General features: G+C 41.4%; 2 long non-coding RNA genes across 5 annotated transcripts in view; one reads left to right on the plus strand and one right to left on the minus strand.

Moving 5' to 3' along the window:
• The window catches only part of LOC110341632, a 123,220-nt gene that overhangs the window by 37,938 nt on the left and 65,193 nt on the right, over positions 1-20,089 (plus strand). The window lies entirely within an intron of this gene.
• The window catches only part of LOC121133032, a 56,635-nt gene that overhangs the window by 15,601 nt on the left and 20,945 nt on the right, over positions 1-20,089 (minus strand). For 2 of the 3 annotated variants that reach the window (XR_005869776.1, XR_005869771.1), the window contains exon 2: positions 6,651-6,761. This is a non-coding gene — a long non-coding RNA (uncharacterized LOC121133032). The remainder of the gene's footprint in view (positions 1-6,650; positions 6,762-20,089) is intronic. The other variant, XR_005869775.1, reaches the window with a different exon arrangement.

The following is a 20,089-nucleotide window of genomic DNA, read 5'->3' on the forward strand; positions in this document are numbered from 1 at the left end:
AGCAGTCAGTGCTCTTAACCTCTGAGCCATCTCTCCAGCCCTTTTTTTTTTTTTTTTTTTTTTATTTTTACGAGACAGGGTTTCTCTGGATTGTTTTGGAGGCTGTCGGTCCAGCCCAGCCTCGAACTCACAGAGATCCACCTGCCTCTGCCTCCCGAGTGCTGGGCCAGCTCCTTTCTTTTATCTAGCCTTCCTCTCTCCATTTCTAATGCCTTCTGATGCTCCCTGTCTATCACTATGGCAATGTTGCAGTGGCAAAAGTCAGGAAACAATGTTTCAACATGCTTATGTGGTAGCCTGCAACCAAAGTATATACTTGCAAGCAAGATGCCATGCTGCTGCTCCACACACACACACTCACTCTCAAGCCCCTGGAGCGATAACTAGAGGCAACTGGAGAGGGGTTCTGGTGAGCATCATGGTTCACTGCTGTGATCTAAGTTCAGGAGAACAACGAATTTGAAGCCAGCTTGGGCTATAGTAAAACCCTGTCTCAAAAAGAGAAAAAGCCGTTCCTTTAATCTTTAACACCAAGTTAATACATATCCTCTACTTTTCAACATGGTCAATGTTTGTATAAACCTTTTAATGTTTAACATCACCAAAGTTAATATAAATCCACTAATGCTTCTCAGCTGGTCAAACACAGGAATGATCACTATGAACTAGTTGTATCAGTAGATTTTCCAGGCAGTGGCCAGTACATTTTTGGGATATGATACAGTGGTAACTTCACTTAGTTACAAAGCTTCTTTGGGCATATAAACTTGTATCATCTTGTGCAGTGTACTCTGTAGATTACTGCTTAGGACCCCAGGTTTCATTCTCAACTTCTTCTGACACCTGTGACCAGTTATTGCTATCTCTTCCCTGGGTTGCATTCCCTGGACTTGTCCCATCTGCTACCTTCTGTCATCCAGGTATGGCTAATACAGGCTATAATGTATGTATAATATATTTTCCAAGTGTATTGCTAATAAATTATGCCAGTCTGACAAGGTTAAGTGTGCCCAGGTAACTGGTCAACATTATCATGGTGTTGTCAACATTATTATTTCTGCAAGGGTATTTTTGAATGAGATTAGTCAGTAGGCCAGTCTTAGCAGCAGATGCTTCCTATACACTCTTTCTCTCTCTCTTCTCTGTCTCTCTGTATCTGTCACTCTGTCTATCTCTGTCTCTCTCTGTGTATCTCTGTCTCTTCCCTAACTCTGTGTGTCTCTGTGTCTCTCTGTGTGTCTTTCCCTGTCCCTCTGTGACTCTGTCTCTTTCTGTGTCTCTCCCTGTCTGTATGTGTCTCTGTCTCTGTCTTTCTATGTCTCCTCCCCTTCCTTACCTAACTCTCCCTCTCACCCAATGAGGAAAAATCACAACCTATCAGTCTTTCAGAATCAGACCTTCAACATGCTAAACACAGTCTTCAACTTCCCTAATCTGAAACCCTCCATCTGAGTTATTCCTCTAGTTTAAGCAATCTTGAGGCCTAAGATATATGCCCCAAATGATGCCTGGCAAAATAAAATGAGAGCTCATCCAGAGTCATTGCTGGCTGCCAACATTAGTGCACTCGTGGGTTAAGAAATACTGAGGTTCAAATTCAGAACATTCCAATTTCATGTACAAACTTTCTTATGTGTTCTTTATACATGTTTCAGATAATTGAGAAACTCAAACTTTTTTGTATTTTTAAATATTATTTCTGAGGCACTTAGATTCTTATTTATTTAGAGGTTTTCAAGTGACTAGAAAACTGACTTTACCAACTGGTTTTTGTAGATTAATAGTGTATATATGTATGATTTTGTAAAGTGACCTTAACTAATTAAGATGCAACAGAAAACCTCCCAATGTTTCAACACACCAGAAACAAACTGAATCAGTCTTCAGTGTCTCCATGTTAGAAAGAGCAGCCCACTCCCTGAAGGTATGGCTTGACTTTGCTCTCCATGTGGAGTTCTGTCTGTAGTCTCATGTCACTCTGTCATCTGTCGACCTCTCTCCCATGGCTGTGTGGTTCTTTAAAAGCTTCAGCATGGAGCTTGACAAACCTGGCTGGTATTTTCAAGAACAGCTTTTACTAAACATGAGGGGAAACAGAAGAGAAATAATTACAGAAAACAGAGAGAGTATAAAAATAGCCATGTTCCCAACTGCAGGTCTCTGCTTCTAAAAATCGCACTGGGAACAGCAAAGTTTTCCTGGGCACCACGCTCTTTCAGCCTTAGTTAACCACATCCCTTCATTTACCCTGGTCCTGCTGGGACGCCTCCTCCCACCACAGGTACCTTGGCCATCTCTGAGCCCCACCATATTAAGCAACTAGCTTAATTTTTTGAACTCATATTTCAAAGAAAAAACATTGAAAAACAAGTACTGTCCTAATATAGGATTCATAAAAACTTCCAAAATGTTGGCTTATAACATTTGCAAGTTTTGTCACTTAAAAACCATTAAGTTTTTTTGTTTTGGTTTGGTTTTTGGTTTTTCGAGACAGGACTTCTCGGTATTGTTTTGGAGGCTGTCCTGGAACTTGCTCTGTAGACCAGGCTGGCCTCAAATTCACAGAGATCCTCCTGCCTCTGCCTCCCGAGTGCTGGAATTAAAGGTGTGTGCCACCAATAACCGACTCAAAACCATTAAGTTTTAAGCATCAGCCCCACTAAATGCCATCATAAACCACACAGTGTGCTCTAGGAATTATTCTTAGAAGAATGAAGTTACTGTACAATAGGTAGGGTCATGTATTTGAATTAATTTGAGGAATGCTGTGTTAAAATAATTTTGTAATTTTCTCCAATATGTAATTTTAAAGCTTCTTCATGAATGCAACAAATATTTATTGAGCGCCTACAATGTGCTTGGTATGAGGAAACCTCAGTGAAGGATGAACAAGATAGCTGGAATGCCATCCCCAGCCTTGTAGAATTCCTACTTAAGAGAGATTAACAAGAAACATTGATTGCTTCAAATATGGACTGTGAAACCCTTAAGTGGTGATGTTGCCAAGATAAGCTGGAAGTGATGAAGTCCAAATACCTGGCAAGACAAAGTTTGGCTTGTTGGAGAAAGAGAAAAAAAACCTTGGGTCACAGAGCTGAGTAACCAGGGAGTACATAAGATGAGATTTGATCTCAGAGAATATAGTAATATGCAGGGGGAAGCTACTTGAAAAGTTTTGAGCCTTAATGACATACTATTTGAAAAAGAAAGTTCTTGACTGGCAGTGGTTGCACACGCCTTTAATCCTAGCACCAGGGAGGCAGAGGCAGGTGGATGTCTGCAAGTTCTAGGACAGCCAAGGCCATACAAAGAAACCCTGTCTTGGAAAAAAGAAAACATTCTCCTTAGTTGATCTGTGGAGAAGGGAATTTAGGGGCAGAGCTCTTAAGTGATAATGGTCTTACAGTAAGTAGTTTGTCTGAGAGGTGATGACAGGTGTGTCTGTAGATGGTTCTGGCAGGTACTTGAGGAGCAGAGGCAGAAGGGGTTCCTGTCGGTAATGTGGGAAACAGAGAGGGATACAATAATGACTTCTCGCTATGTTAATGGCATAGGACAGACTAGGAAGGCAAAGGCTGAAAGGGGAAAGTGAATCAAGATACTCTTTTATTTATTGAAGTTCAAGGTAACTACACAAATAAGAGGAGAGAGAGAGAGAGAGAGAGAGAGAGAGAGAGAGAGAGAGAGAGAGAGAGAGAGAGAGAGAGAGAGATCCCTAAAGCTGCCTCAGATCCCAGTAAGGTACTAGCACCAGATGTGTTCCCTTTCAGTAACCCTTGACACAATTTTTTTCACTTACAGGTCTTCTGAGTAGTTTCTATTACTTATAAGCAAAGAGCTCCTCTCTAGAAAATTGAGAAACCAAATGTGCTTTGGTATAGCGTGTGTAGGTAAGCACACCCACACCCGTGTGCTAATATCCCAAAAAGTTATACACTTCACAGGGAAAAAATAATAATACAGGTCATCTACTTCCCTGAGCCTGTCTTAGGAGCTTCACTCAGTCCTCCTGCTTTATTACTGTAATTTTGCTACTATTATAAATCTTTTATAATATCTTTTGTTTTGTTTTTGTTTTAAACACAAGGTTTCTTTGTGTAGCCCTGGCTATCCTGGAACTCACTCTGTAGACCAGGTTGTCCTTGAATTCAGAGATCTATTTGCCTCTGACGCCCAAGTGCTGGGACTAAAGGTGTGCACCATTACTACCAGATTATGAATCTTAATGTAAATATCTACTGTGCAGGATATCTGACATTCAACCCCTGTGAAAGGGTTGTTCAATCCCCCTCCAAAGGGGTCGCCACCCACAGATTGAAAACTGCTGCCTTAGACTCTCGTTTGTTGTACCACGGGTGGAGGAGAGCTAGAAGGGAAGAAGTTTTCCCGGAGTGTTTTCATTAGGAACAGCTCTTCAAGATGCTATGTGGCAACACGTTCCAAGGTCAATACATTTGGAATATGTTGCCTCTGCATTCTCCTCTCACGGCATCACGATACACACAATCATGTTGAAAATCTCCTCTGTTGGCTCCTAGCCTATACCAGGTTTCAAACTGTAAAGTGCCTTGGGGTTTGGCTTCGGGCCTTCGCTGCTTTCCACACTCCCCCCAGTGAGCTCATTCACCTCCGTGGCTTTGCCTTCCATCTGTATGCTTATGACTTTCCAACTCTGTATCTCAAACCCTTCTCCTAAGTTGTAAATTTATTTATAATCCCCATCTCTTACTCTCCCCTCCCTCCCTCCCCTTTTATCTCCTCTGCTCCTTATATTATATATACACCTGTACAGCCACACAGAGACTTTGGAGCTTTATGGCCCTGCTTTCACAGTATCTCTGAAACCTCTCATACTTTAGTCATAGACTAAGAAATCAAAATAAAAGTCTCTGTTTCCGCATATTATAGTCTAAGTAGACTCCATTTGTTTTTGAGGTCTGCTTTTATAAAGGAAAGAGGAATACACACAGAAGGGAGACATGACCCAGTGGAAGGAGTCCTAGATGGGTTTGTTAACCTGAATTATGCTCATGTCTGATAGTAGGTGAATGGCTTAACCTGAGATGGGAAGGGTAGGACTGGGGTGGTGACGTCTTATCCTAAGCGATTGCTATGAAAATATGAAGACCTGAATACAGATCCCCACCAGCCACTTAGAAAGGCAGGAACAAAGGTGCAAATCTGTAATCCCAGTGCTGGGGAGGCAAAGAGCAGCAGATCATAGGAGCCTGGTTGAACTGGTGACAAATCAGTGGGCTTTGGACTCAGTGAATGGTCCTGTCTCAAAAAAATACCTCTCATTTCCTTGTATATGCACGCTGAGATACTCACATGAGGACATGTACACACACACACACACACACACACACACACACACACAGAGGGGGTGGGGGAGGGAGGGAGAGGGGAGAGAGGAAGGGAGGGAGGGAGAGAGAGAGAGAGGAGAGAGGGAGAGAGAGAGAGAGAGAGAGGAGGGAGGGAGGGAGAGGGAGAAATTGCAGAGGGAAAGGGATTGGATAGGGACATCTGATCTTTATGATGATCCCATGCTGTGACCTGGCTGTCTGGATATGGCCACGTAGGTGATTATGGTAGAGTAGAAAACACCTCTTCCACCACCTGGTCCAGTGTTCTTTTTTCATTATACCATGCTACATGAAAATTAAAACTTGGTTTTATCCTAACTCATTTTCTCAGATACTTTGTATTTCTGTAAAAACACTGTAGAAAGGGAGCATGGCACAGTGAATGAAGTAAACATTTTGAGAAGAGAAAGACCCAAGTTTGTGTCCAGGTCTACTTACTGTTTTATATCTTTGATCAGTCACACACACTCCTTCTCAGTCTTAGCTATGTTACCTGTTGTATGTGAGTGTGACATGCCATAGGGCTGCTGGTCAGATTCAGTGAGATTGTGTGTACACAGTGCTGTAGGCACCAGTAGATAAAATGTTTCACCTCCCATCCCATGTCTCCGTCTTTCTTAATTACTGGGGAGATAAGGAAATGTACTAGTGGCTTTCGTTTTCTGTATAAGCAGTGGTTATACAGGGAGACATTTGGTTTCATTCTTCTTGAAAACATGGTCCATGTTCCCTCTCTGGAAAGCACACACTATGAATAGAATAGAATCTTGATTCTTGAAGACTAGGCCATGATTTATGCTTCCTGTGTTGAACTTCGTTCAAATTATTCAGCTGTTTAGAAAAGCACACTGAAGGTATAAAACTTTAGTTGAAATGTATTGCACTTAGGAAATCTAAAAGTCTATTGCTTATTTTGAATTGAAATTCTTGTTAACAGTTTCTCTGTGGTTCACATTTCCAAACAGTATGAGCATTAAGTGGAAGACGTTGGAAAATATTCTGGTTGAACTTTTTTTTGTTTTGTTTTGTTTTGTTTTTCGAGACAGGGTTTCTCTGTATTGTTTTGGAGGCTGTCCTGGAACTCACTCTGTAGACCAGGCTGGCCTCGAACTCATAGAGATCCTCCTGCCTCTGCCTCCCGAGTGCTGGGATTAAAGGCGTGCGCCACCAACACCCGGCCTCTGGTTGAACTTTTAAAACTAACTTTGTGTCATAACTGAATGAGGCACTGTAGAAACAAAGAATTATAAAGGTGATTTTGCTGCAAGACATGGAGGTACATACCTGTAATCCCAACACTTGGAGGTTTAGACAGGAGTATGGCCATGACTTCAAAATCAGCTTCAGCTATGTAGAGATCTCTAGGCCTGTCTGGAGTACGACATGGGGTCCTACCTTAACAATAAAAACAGCAACAAAAAAGAGATATTTATGCAGACTTCTGAGTAAGGTGACAGATTAGTAGTCATAGTTGGTACAATTGAATTAAAAATGGGTAAATAAATAAATCAATCAGGTGTGGTGGTATATGAATATAATTCTAGCACTTGGAAGGTGAAGGCAGGAGGATCAGCAATTCAAGGTCATCCTTGGCCACATAAGTTCAGGGCCATTAAAGGCTACAGAAGACACTGTCTTGTTTTCAAAGGTCCTATTCACATAAGAGAAAGGGCTACAGAAGCAGAGTAAGAGCTTCTCTGCAAAGCAGTAGCTGAGCTGCCCACACCATGCTCTACTGTGCTGCTGTGCCGGCCAGTGTTAGGGGCAGCCAAGAGGCAAATGCTCTCAGAAGTTGGTACCACAACTGAGGGAGAGAGAAAAGAAGCTCCCTGTGTACAAATGCAACTAGAGGCTGGATCTGTGTGCCCCGGGAGACATCTGAAACGGAAATGTAGCACAGGAACCTGGAGCTGAAACAAGGAGATATCTGCTGGAGAAGGCACCCCCTACACACACACACCATTGTCTAGGCAAGTTACATGGCATCGTGGGAAGTGTGCTGCCAAAGTTGGCACAGTAACCTGACTGGATTGACAAAGGCAAACATGGGCCTGCATGCCTTCCACACCCCTTAAAGCCTCAGTCTCAGAAAGCCCTTGGTGTGGAAAGAATGATCCCCAAATACCAGAGATGAGGTTGTAATTTTCAGGCACAGAGCCTCAGACTGGGGAATTCTGGCAGAAAAATGGGCTTTGGTCATAAAAATCCTCATCTGGCAGAACATGCTGACTATGTTATCTGGATCCTCCCCCAACCTGTGAGGGCTGATACAAAAGGCTATCCAGTGAGAGAGAAACACCCCAATGAGGGAGAAATTCTGTCTGACTTAACAATTCCTTGTTTGATTTTATGGCTTAATTTAATTTATGTATTTCTTTACACTTTTCTACTTGACGATTGCTTAGCTTTCCTGCTTTGGCATGTGTCTGTCCAGGAAGGGCTCTTAGGACTTTCCTTCTCTGCACCCACTGTACATTTCCACTATTTCTCATGCCTCTAACCCACCTAGTCTCATTCTTTTTCCTTCCCCATGCCTTCTTCATTTAACTACTTAAATATCAATACCTTTACTCTAAAAAGAACTATAAACTACATCCCCCCTCCCAACCAAGACCCTTTGCTGCAGTCCCTGAATTTTACTGGGGACACAAGTGAAGTCTACAAGTGTCTCCAGCAGATAATACAGGGACTACTTTCAAATCATTGTATCTGCAAGGTGACCTCCAGCTCCATGATATGAGAAAACATAAATCCAAATAAAGATAAGTCGGCAGAGGGACTCACATACTGTAAAACAAACCAAAGGGTGGCAGAGTTTGGTCCAGGCCAGCCAGGGCTTACTAGTATAGCTAAAACAGAGTGTGAATAGGAAAAAAACTCGAATGCCTGGAGAACATACCTCAACAGATGTGCAAAGCACAACTTTGACGCAACTCACTAGGACACAAGCTCACAACTGCATAGTATTGCAAACCCGAAGTAATGAAGCAGATGAGATTCCAGATAAAGACTCAAAAGTCTTACTTTTAAAAAGAATTAAAATTATACACAAGACTTAAGCAAACTCATGAATAAGGGAAAGAAATCAATTCAAAACCAAGACAAGAAAGTTACCTAAATGGATGAGATGGTAACTTACAAAAGAAACTGAAAACATAGAGGAAAAAATGAGCAAGGAAATATAGACTCTGTGGTGATTTGAGTAAAAATGGCCTCCATTGGCTCATATATTTCAATGCTTATTTGAGAAAGATTAAAAGGTGTGACATTGTTGGAGGAACTGTATCACTGAGGGTGGGCTTTGAGACTCACCAACAGATCAGGATGTGGCTCTCAGCTACTGCTTCAGCACCATACCTGCCTACCGTGTGACTCCCTGCGACAATAATAATGGGCTAAGTTTCCAGAACTATAGTAAGTCCCCAGTTAAGTGCCTTTGTTTATGAGAATTACTGTGGTCATGGTGTCTCTTCATAGCAACACAACAGTGACTAAGACAGGCTTTGAAAAAGAACTGGACAGAAATTCTGGAAATGAATAAGTCAAATTATAAAACACAGTGGCACATGCCTTTAATCCCAGCACTCAAGAGGCAGAGGCAGGAAGATCTCTGTGAGTTCAAGACCAGCCTGGTCTACAAGAGCTAGTTCTAGGACAGCCTCCAAAGCCACAGAGAAACCCTGCCTCGAACCCCCCCCCATAATAGAACAAAACAAGAAAAACAAGACTGAATAAATAGTTCAGCAGATAAAAGTGAATGACACACAAGCCTGATGACCTGAGTTCCATACCAAGGACCCACATAAATTTAGAAAGAGAACTAAAAGATGAAAGTCTTCTGATGTCCACATGGTACCAGTACACACACACACACACACACACACACACACACACACACACACACACTCATACACTCACACACACACACCAACACACCAGGCATCACGGGGATTAATAATAGACATGACAAAGAGCAGATTTCAGGAATGGGTAACAAGGTCAAGACAACAATGCATTTAGACAAAGCAAGAGAAAAGTTTGAATAAGTGCATGGGGAAGGAAACTTGGAGTTTATCTGAGATAATTAAAGCTAACACAAGAAACTCAGTTTGAACATTTGTAGTTTGTTTTTGTTAGTTGAGTTCTGTTTTTATTTATTTATTTTGGAACAGACTCTCACTGTGTAGCCCAGATTATCCTTGATTGCATGATAATCCTCCTACTTCATGCTGCAAATGCTGGTGTTATAGATGTCTGTCACCACACTCAGCTACATTCCTAGGTTCTGATAACATGTGCTGAACATCCAGATACCTACATGTTTCTTAGGCTTCTGTAGTTATGAGAAACTGATCTGTCATAATGTGCCTTTGTAAGTTACTTTACTGTTATGGGCTGATAATATGTAGATCAAAGAGCACATTTGCTTTCTGTTTGAGGCCTAGATTAATCTGTTGAACATCAAACATGCCCAAAGTGACTGTCAGCGCTAACAAGATCTGTTCTCCTTCTAGAAAAACTTCAGAGATATGGGACATGTCCTGTGTTTGGGTATCTACTGCCCCTCCTTAAAGCCTCCAGCCAGGAGTGTGGAGGAGAGAGAGAAGCAGGTTCATCTAATTGGCTCTCCACTTGTTTGTCAGGCCAGCCTTGTGTCCCTTTCTATCACACTAGAAACAAGGCCATTTTTCTTAGCAGGCAAAGTAGCATTTGACCTAAAGTAGCATTTGACCTAATAGTCAGCCAATTTACATGCTCCCTCTTTATGAAAGTGGAAAATATGAGAAAAGGGAGGTGTCTATGTAGCACCCCAGTGTCATAGAACATAACTCAGCCAGCTTTGCAGAGGTGAAAAGATGTGCTCCCGAGTGAAGCATCTAGGCAGTGGCTTGTTGATAGTTGCTGTGGAAATACTTTCTCAGACATTCCTAAGGATTGGTCATGTTAGTTCACAGACCCTTCAGAAATCAGGCCATGGTTCTCCCCTGTAGTCTGTCTGTCCATTATGATAAAGAACTGGCAAGTGCAATGGTGTGACTGTCACTTGTGCTCAGGAATTGGCAGAGGTGGTGCTCCTAAGATCCCCACCATGCTGCCTAGGACAAAGGCATCTTTGAACTATGGTCCCATCTGTGCTTGCCTACACAACTCCTGGTTAGTGATGTGATATGAAGCGTTCCCACCTCCCCTGAAGACTTGTAAGAGGGGCTTGAGAGATGGCTCAGAGGTTAAGAGCACTATAGCTCTTGTAGATGACCAAGGTTCAATTCCCAGCACCCACATTGTGGCTCACAGCTACCTGTAACTCCATTTCCAGGGGTCCTGATGGCCTCTCTGACTTTCAAGGGCATAGGGCATGCATGTGGTTCACATACATATATACATAAATACATACATACATGCAAAATACTCATACACATGGACTAACTAAGTAAATCTTATGAAAACAAAACTGTAAGCATCCGAAACCCCCTCAGCTCTCCTCTCTGGATTTAAAGGGAAGCTCTCACTCTCCTTCATGGTCTCGCTGTGGCTACATATGTCCATGATGCAGTATCTGTCCTGATACTCTGGCAACTGCCTCCCCCATTCAGAGCTTATGTTATATAGATGGGAACTGTCTCACCTAATGAGGCTCCTCCTTCAGGGACCCATGTCCTAACAAAGCTCTTCTATAGGGTAACCTGCAACAGACTGATACTGATATGGAGGGACCAATGTTATAAAACACCCTGGAAGACAAACCTATAACCTTTCTGAAACACGTGAAAAGAAAGCATAGACTACACCAAGTAATGCAGTGGTTTGGAGTTTAGAGACATGACTGTTTCATCTAAGATACCTAGCAGGCAAGGCACTTGACATGCCAAGCCAAAGCCCTCTCCATAGTCTTTGCTTTTTGTTGATGTTTCCCACACCTGTCTTCTTGCATCCGGTCCTTAACGTTCATTAGTAGCCAAGCGTTGGTGGTGCACTCCTTTAATCCCAGCACTTGGGAGGCAGAGGCAGGCGGATCTCTGTGAGTTCAAGGCCAGCCTGATCTACAGAACAAGTTCCAGGACAGCCTCTAAACAATACAGAGAAACCTTGTCTCAGATAAAAAAAAAAAAACTTTTATTAGTAATCCAAACTGTTCCTGGTTTTATGAAAAATCCATTTTCTAATATGGTTCTAGGTTAAAGTAGAAGTGAAAGGGAATTTAGAGATCATTTAATTCACTTCACTGGTCTCTGAGATAAGGAAAAGGACCCGGAGAGATAAAGTGGGCACTAACTGTGGGTTGATGAGATAAAGAGAAGGGTGGAGGGGAGGTTGTAAGATCAGTCATGTAGTATTTCATGGCTTTGCAGAGTGCTGCCACATGTTTCATACAAGCCTGTGACGTAGATGCTGGTACATATCTGTATTTCAAATTCAAAAACTGAGGCACAAAGAAACCAGCCATAAGACAGCATACACACTTTCTCACCAGGAAACAGCCTATGGCAAAGCCTGAGGCTCTGAGGTGCTAATCCGTTAAGGAGAGTGAGGTTTACCAAGACTGAAAAGACACACCTCCCATAAGGACACATACAAGGCACCCACAATGCCGTGGAAACCATAGAAGGACTGAAAACCCTCCAGCCCTATGACTCTTCTAACATGGCTATTTGGAGACTTTGGGGAGGGCCACCTCTTCTGCAGACTACATTTTAAACTGCACAGACTTAGCATCTTTGAGATCTGAAAAGTGAACAAGCTAACGTTGACTCAAGATTATAGAGACATTTGGAGTTTAATTTAGAAATGGGGGTACAGTGGAGATAAGTTGGGGACCTTAGACTTCTCTGCTCTCTTTTTTTTTTGTTGTTGTTGTTGTTGTTTTTCTTTTTGAAGTTGTATCCATTTTGATAACCCTGTCTTTTTTAGCATGATTCTTAATAACCATTTCTTAGAAATTCTCATTACTTAGAAAAACTTACTATCAAACAGAGATAAAAGTCCTTGCCCAAGCCGGGCGTTGGTGGCGCACGCCTTTAATCCCAGCACTCGGGAGGCAGAGGCAGGCGGATCTCTGTGAGTTCGAGGCCAGTCTGGTCTACAAAGTGAGTTCCAGGACAGCCTCCAAAGCTACAGAGAAACCCTGTCTCGAAAAACCAAAAAAAAAAAGTCCTTGCCCAAACTTTGCAAGTATACAGGGCCAAGCCATGAAGTGGAGTTCAGTGAGAGATGCCATGATGCAAGGTCAGGACCTGACATGACACTGTAACTGTCCCCACAGGAATGCTTATATTCTAAAGGAACATGTGTGCCTCTCCCTTTGGGTATCAAACTACCGAAATAATAGTCCCTAAGAAATTGGAACTTCCCCCAGAAGTGTCATGCTGGGGGAAGGAAAAGGCTTTGGTCCTGAAGCTAGCCAGAGGAGAGCTGGCCTCCAGTTAAGACTTCAGACTTGTCAGGTGGTCTTGCACAGTAATTTGGAGCTGAGATGATGGCGATGACAGAAACCACACTTAGCTATCCATACCTCTGGCTTCCTATGAAAACTCAGCAGTATGTTAGTGCCCCAAAGACAGACTTGTTCTTCCCAGTGTGGCCACATTGAATGAATCTTCTTATTCTGCTTTTCCCTATTATTGGTTTGTTTAATTGGTTGATTGAGAATGGGTGGCCCAAACCTGGCTTGTTGGGGTACTGTGAAAGCTCAGGCTCTAACCCCAATAATTCCAGGAATAATATCATATAATTTGATTAACCAATAATTCTGGACCAAGAATGTCACAAAGCGGTTGACAGCTTGCCTACTATGTGTGAGACCCTGGGTTGGATCCCCGGCACTGGAAAGAAACCGATATCATTCATTGCTTCTTCTCCAAATTGTGTTGCCTTTTTCCAAGCCTATCTTTGTTAAGAAGCGGACAGTCTTCTCACCATTGAAACATATGTAACATAAGGAGCAGAAGCGGTCTATAAATATCCTGGGAAGTCTTTCCATGCTGAAGCCATGGAATAGTTTGCTTTCCAGACTCGGCTGTGTATTTTTCTATTTCTACTCTCTCTTCCCAGACACCAGGTTTCTAACACTGCCCACTGATAAGACATAAGACATAAGGAAATAATCATAACATGATGGAAGGATGGAATGATCTCCAGAGGATCAAAGGTAGTGCAGGGGACCTCAGAAAAGGGAGCCACGATGTCCCACTAGGATAGGGATCACATCAGTGAAGCCAGGCTAGTTACAGTTGTCCTTATTTTACTGTTGGACTTCAAATCGGTGTGAAAGATCTGCAATGACCTTATTAGAGCTGATGTTCAAATGTTAATATGCTCCCCAGTATGACACCCATTCCTATTATATAATATATCCCCTGTGTTATTCTCCATACTGTCTGCTGCCAGTGCCTAAAATAGAACCTGACATGTAGTAGGTGATGCCTAAGTACTTGTTGAATCTGTCTTGTAAGGGGTGTATTTTCACCCCAACAACTATACACTGTATATTTCTTCCTAGAAATCTATGTTATGAGTCTAGATTTGTAACTTAGAAAGTATGGTCACAGGACACACAGATGCAACCAAGGCAGCCTTCATGCTAGTTTTCAGAAACTGCCCCTCGCTGTGTCAGCTAGAGTGTTTGGGTGGAGAGAGGAAAGAAGTGTGGTTAATGAGACTACTCCGGTTCTGGGCGGGTGGCCTTAGCCACTCCTTTTTGCATGGTTGGCTGCCCAGCCAGTCTTAGACCAGGCCCACAACTTAGCAACTTGCAGACACTGCTTGAAAGGTAACAGTTAACATGCCTGATTAGCATCCTCAGATGGAGCCTCAGTGAATGCCATTACCAACCCCGTATGTGCTGGGTTTTTTTTTAAATGATTCCAGTTCTGTCCAATGTTAGGTTCAGGTGTGAAAATTTTGGCGTACACAGACTTTATTGTAAACTAAAGAAGAGGCTTGTCTTATATTCTGACTTTTCACATTGTATTTTTATTGCTCCTTGAACAGTTTGAACAGTTCTGTGTTTAGAAAACAATAGAGAACGCAATCTCTCCTAGTGGGTTTACCACCTCCATACCCACAATGAAATTTGATTAACCCCCCTGCATGTCTCATGCCACTCCATTCCTGAGTCATCTTCAGTCCATCCCCAAACTGTTCTCACACGTGTCTCTGTCTCTTATTGTCCCACACATAGACAAGACTCACAGCATGGGTATTCTATTAGTCTCTAATCTAACCTCTCAGACATCAAATCCCTTTCTCAAGCCAGTCTTGCACTGTGAACTAACTGAATTCCTTAAAATACAGCATGGACCATGGCCGAAGCCATGGAGAGCTTCTTATCACATAGGGAATAAAATGCAAAATGGCTAGTTAGCATTTGGAATTGGAAAATCAGTAAAAGAAAAGCATTCATAAAATAAGCCAAATGTAAAAATTGTTGTCCAAAAATCTACCACAAAAAATATGCCTGGGAGTCTGCCTTAGCAATAGAACAGTTGCCTAGTTCTATGCAAGCCCTAGTTCAATCTCTGGCACTCCATTTCCAGTACGTGTGTACCTGTGTGTGCTTGTGCATGTAGAGAGATGTCACACTACAACAAGAGGTTTCTTGATCAATAGGGTTTCAGGCAAACTATTCAATGTATGATTTGTGAACACACTACAGGATATGTAGAGTTTAAATTTTTTTCTATAATGCCAGTAAACAAAATAGGAAAACTATTAAAACTAAAATAAATTTAAAGCAATATATTCTCATCCTGCTCTGCTTATTAGACGTCTAATAAGCAGAGAATCCCATCTGTCCCATAACTAACACCTACTACATGCTTACACTTGCTAAGTATTAGCTTGATCTTGTAACTTTGCAAAAGTAGATATTATCTATTTTTGTAAATAAGGAAATTAAGTACAAGGAAGTTAATTGACTTTCCCAAAGTCATACAGGGAATGCTAAATGTAAGATTAGAGGTTCCTTGGTTTTAAATTTTCTTGTCGTCAGTGAAAAACTGGTACTAATTGGAGAGTTACTGAGAAGAGACAAAACCAATTACTAAGTCTCCTAGACTGTCAAGACAAGACTGGATGAGGAACCAAACAGGGAAGTTGGACAGTTTGATTGTAGAACAAAGAAATCAAGCTGGAACTGACTTGAAAACTTTCTACTTGGTAACTAGTTTTCACAGGTAGTGTGCAGGCTGCATGGGACAGAAAGGGTATTGGTGATATCCCTGCAGCCAACCCTACATGCTAAAATACTGACCTGCCAGGCATGATGTGCCCACTGGTGCATTAGTGGCATGAAGGCTGTAGGGGTAACAGCTTTCATTTCTAAAAGATCAACTGATCTGTGCAGAATGTCTCCATAATTCAAATGGGAAATTTAAGAATGGGACTATAGTCAGGGGATTGAGACATGGTGAAGCTTAGAGTTGGGGCAAGATTGTTAATTACATTAATCTTTAATATTTGCTTTACTTCATGTGTATGGTATTTTGCCTGCATATATATCTGTATACCACATGCATGCCTAATGTTCAGGGAGGCCAGAAAAGGCACCGGGCCTCCTGAAGCTGGAGTTACAGATGATTGTGAGCTACATCGTAGGTGCTGGAAATCAAATGCAGGTCCTCTTGAAGAGCAGCCAGTGCTCTATACTGCTGAGCCATCCTTCCAGCCCCATTGGCTCATTTCTGAGAGGGGTCTTTTTTAGCATGTCTTTAGGACCACAACATTTCCGTAGTATAAAAATGAAAACATTTTACTTCAAAGAGAGAAACCAGGACAGAGACTGAGAACAGATATCTGCAGCCTGTCTTGGGGAGCCTCAAAAGAAGCCTCAGGCTAAGTGACAGAAGGGAAGTCACTCTGTTCCGGTTTGTCAGACAGGAAAAAAAATCAAAACAACACTTTTGCAATTGATGAGTTTACAAAACTATGAGAATTATGAAAAGATTTAAACACAGGATGCTTGGAAACATCTTTAGTCTCTCTCTTTATTAAAAATTATTTCCCATTGGAAAATTAAGGTTGTTTACTGAAGTGGCACTGTCTTGGAACCAAGATAAATATCCAGATATGTGTGTGAGATTAAAAAAAAACTGGAGTACCCATCCTTGTCCAAACCCTGGCTCTGCTACTCATCAGATATGGGATTCCAATCAAGTCTCAACCCCTCTAAATATCAGTTCCATTATCAATTACAGAGAGAAAATACAACATCCCAAGTTAGTCAGTACGTATCTGTCAAAGATCAAGAGGGATTAGTGGTTGAGGGGCATTTGGTGGGGATGAGGTGGTGGGGAGTTGTGGATGGAAAACTAGTACAGTGTAAACTTCCTGGAATCTATAAGGACTCCTAGTAATAGAGGATATGGAGCCTGAACCAGCCATCTTCTGTAACCAGGCTAAGCTCCCAGTGGTGGGACTGGCACACCAAACCAGCCACAAAACCTTCTATCTACAATCTGTCCTGTCTTCAAGATGTGATGGAGCAATGGTGACTCAGAGTTTGTGAGAGTGGCCAACTAATGACTGGTCTATTGAGGCCCACTCCACGAAAGGGAGCCCATGCCAACACTGCCTGGATGGCCAGGATCCTAAAGCTGAATGACCTAGAGACCTAGAGACTGCCTGACTTAATGAATTAAAAAAACTAGAACTTAAACTATCATTGTAATATACCCATGTTATAAATAAAGTTAATTTTATTTTGAAAATGCAAGTTAGAATGGTATGTGTAAAAGATAAGTTTAGTCTTAAATTCTGACTTGATTAAAATTATTTAAAAATTATTCATTCTCTAAAAATTTTGGCAGTAGAAAAAATATATTTAAGAAATAAAATAAGATAACATACCTTTGCTTTTAATCACAAATAAAAAAATTGTTGACAAAAAAAGACAGTTATTTGAATGTCAGGCAGCTCCAAATGACAGCTAGAGAAGTCACAGAGCATGGAAAGGTCACATGATAGTCTTCTCTTTGAACTTACACGGAACAAGCCAGTTTCTTGTGAGCACAGGGTTTTCGAAGATGCTTATGTCTCTCACCTGAGCATCTCTGGTAAACCCTCTTGTCCTTTAGCCATGTGACAACAGAGCTATATACTCACATACTCTATGGTTCTTAAAAAAGAACCTTCACATAAACAAGATGACTTTCCCTGATTGTCTTATAGTAAAGCTGTGTACCATCTTACTATAGAGCCACACTTTCTACCTTTGCAGCACTTCATTGTGACATAACTATGCTGCTTTGAAAGGAGACCAACTTTATTATTCCCAAACTAGAGCTGATTATACCTATCTTTCAGGATGGCTGTATTAAGAGAGATAATGAATTTTGTTAAATACCTCAACAAGCATTGAGCAAATGCCAGCCATGTCCTAGACACTGTTCTGGATTCCTGGTGGAACACAATTCTGAAGAAGGTAGAAAAGATCTCTAACCTTATGATGCACATAGCCTACAGCTTAAGCTAGAAAGTCAAGTGGTACCCACTATTATGGTTATTATGCTAGAGGCAGATGGAGTCATATGAATGTCACTGAAGCCTAGGTGTGGTTTCCTTATGAGAATAATGCTTTCAGAAAAAGATGAAAGTCTTTATTGCTATTTCTGGGGCATAATAGCCATTACATCAACCACTGTTTCAAGTTGTCTTGGAAACTCTATTTCTCATAAATCAAGTTCTATGGTGATTGGGTTAGCTTCCACAGTATGATTGATTGCTCAAATCTGAAGCACTGTCTTGACTTGGTTAAGCTGAATGTGAGATTCTAGGGCAGAGCAGTAGCTTCATTGAGGAAAAATGCTGTTGCATTTACAGGAACAGTGCCAAGTCCCCTTCTCCTGTCTAATATAGCCACTGTCAAAAGTTGACTTCAGCCACCATCTTGCTCAGGATGCTGTGGAAACAAAATTTGCTTCTAACATCAAGGATACTTTCAGCTTTCCCAGGAGCTGTGTCGTGGCTCCCTTATCATCTCACATCATAGCTTTCTCATTTTTTGGTCAAGTAATAAAAGTTATTTACTGTAAACTCTGTAGTCTTCTTTCTGGGTTAAAACCACCCTTCTTCCTGTTTCTCTGTTAGTGTCAGATAATTCATGCTCTTGGGTGGGGAGATTATGAAACTACCACCTAGCATTTGACAAGCAGAGGGAAGTGACCACAGGATGTCACCATCTGTGTCAGAAGTATGCACGTATTTAACAGGAAGCACCCTACATTTTCCAGTAATGCAGAGTTGCACATCTGGAAAGGTGTTCCTCATCCAACTTGCTAGGATGACAACTAAGATCACTTTCAATATCACTTCCTGACCCACTTTCAAAATCACACCCTGACCCACTCTGTACGCTTGCAAGATTTCTTAACACTGTCTATATCTTTGTATGTTGATCTTGATGACATTTATTTCTTTTTAAGTTTGATTTATATGTTAGTGTATATTTGTACATGTTCATTATTCATTACTATGTTTCTTCCCACATAGCAGAGCACCACTGGATCAATAGTTATTAAGTAAAAATATACAATATAGATTCAATCCCAAGCACTTTCCAAATCAAAACTAAAGAAAAAAACACAAGTGTATGCAAAACAGAATATAATATTATACCTTGGATGCCTGGTTCCTTGTACAAAATTACAGAACCCATCCTTTTAAAAAATCTGTTTATCTGTAATCTCAGCACTCGGGAGGCAGAGGTAGGTGGATCTCTGTGAGTTCGAGACCAGCCTGGTCTACAAGAGCTAGTTCAAGGACAGCCTCCAAAGTCACAGAGAAACTCTGTCTCAAAAAAACAAAAAAAAACTATTTATATATTTATTTGCACTCCATACAAAGCACATTGGGGGCCTGAGGACAACTTTTGGGAGTCAGTCCTCTCCATAATGTGTACTTAAGTTTTGTCAGCAAGCAACCTTTACTTGATGAGCTCAAGGCCTTCTTTTTTTAAGATTAATAATGAATCATATCAATTTATGTAATCAACATGTTACTAGTATTGCAAAGACTGAACAATAAAACCATTTTCTTCTTGTCCAAAGTCAGGAAAAATAGAATATTTCCATTCTTAGTGTGCCTCTCTGAAGACATGCGGTTGTGCATATGTGGGTAGAAAAACTTGTTGATCTTCACAAATAGGAAAGCACCCTGAGAAATTCAGGAAGCAGTGGGAATTAGAAAGCAGACGGTGTACAAAAAACTCTCCCTTATATTCAAGGTTGGCTTCCCTTGTAGCAGACGCAGAAAGGCAGGGTTCCCTTCCAACTGTTTCATCTTGCCCTCCTGACTCTTGAAAGTACCTCTCCAGTGGGATGGAAGATGCATATAAGAAATGGCTGGGTAGAGATTAGCAAATCAAGAAGGCCAATTAAATGTTAACAATGAACCGCAAGTACTGAGGGTTTCCTGTGCATAAGACACTCATGTTCTTTGTTTTAATCCTTATATGGGTGTGAGGGCTAGGTGTATTTTACATGTGGCAATGAAGTTTGAAGTTTAGTAACTTGCTCAGTTTCTTCCTGTTGTAGATGTAGAGCTGATGACATCTGAGCTACAACTCAGATATAGCAGACTCCAACTCTAAGCTCCCAGCCATTAATGCTAATTTTTAACTACACTTAACTAACCATTTTACTTGTTCCTTGGTGAGCAAGGACTAGGGACTGGTTACTAGCACATCATTACACATTATCTATTGTCATTTACAATTATGTAGAAGATAG

Source organism: Mesocricetus auratus, unplaced genomic scaffold, assembly GCF_017639785.1.
Source record: "Mesocricetus auratus isolate SY011 unplaced genomic scaffold, BCM_Maur_2.0 Super-Scaffold_4256, whole genome shotgun sequence".
NCBI classification, from domain to species: Eukaryota; Metazoa; Chordata; class Mammalia; order Rodentia; family Cricetidae; genus Mesocricetus; species Mesocricetus auratus.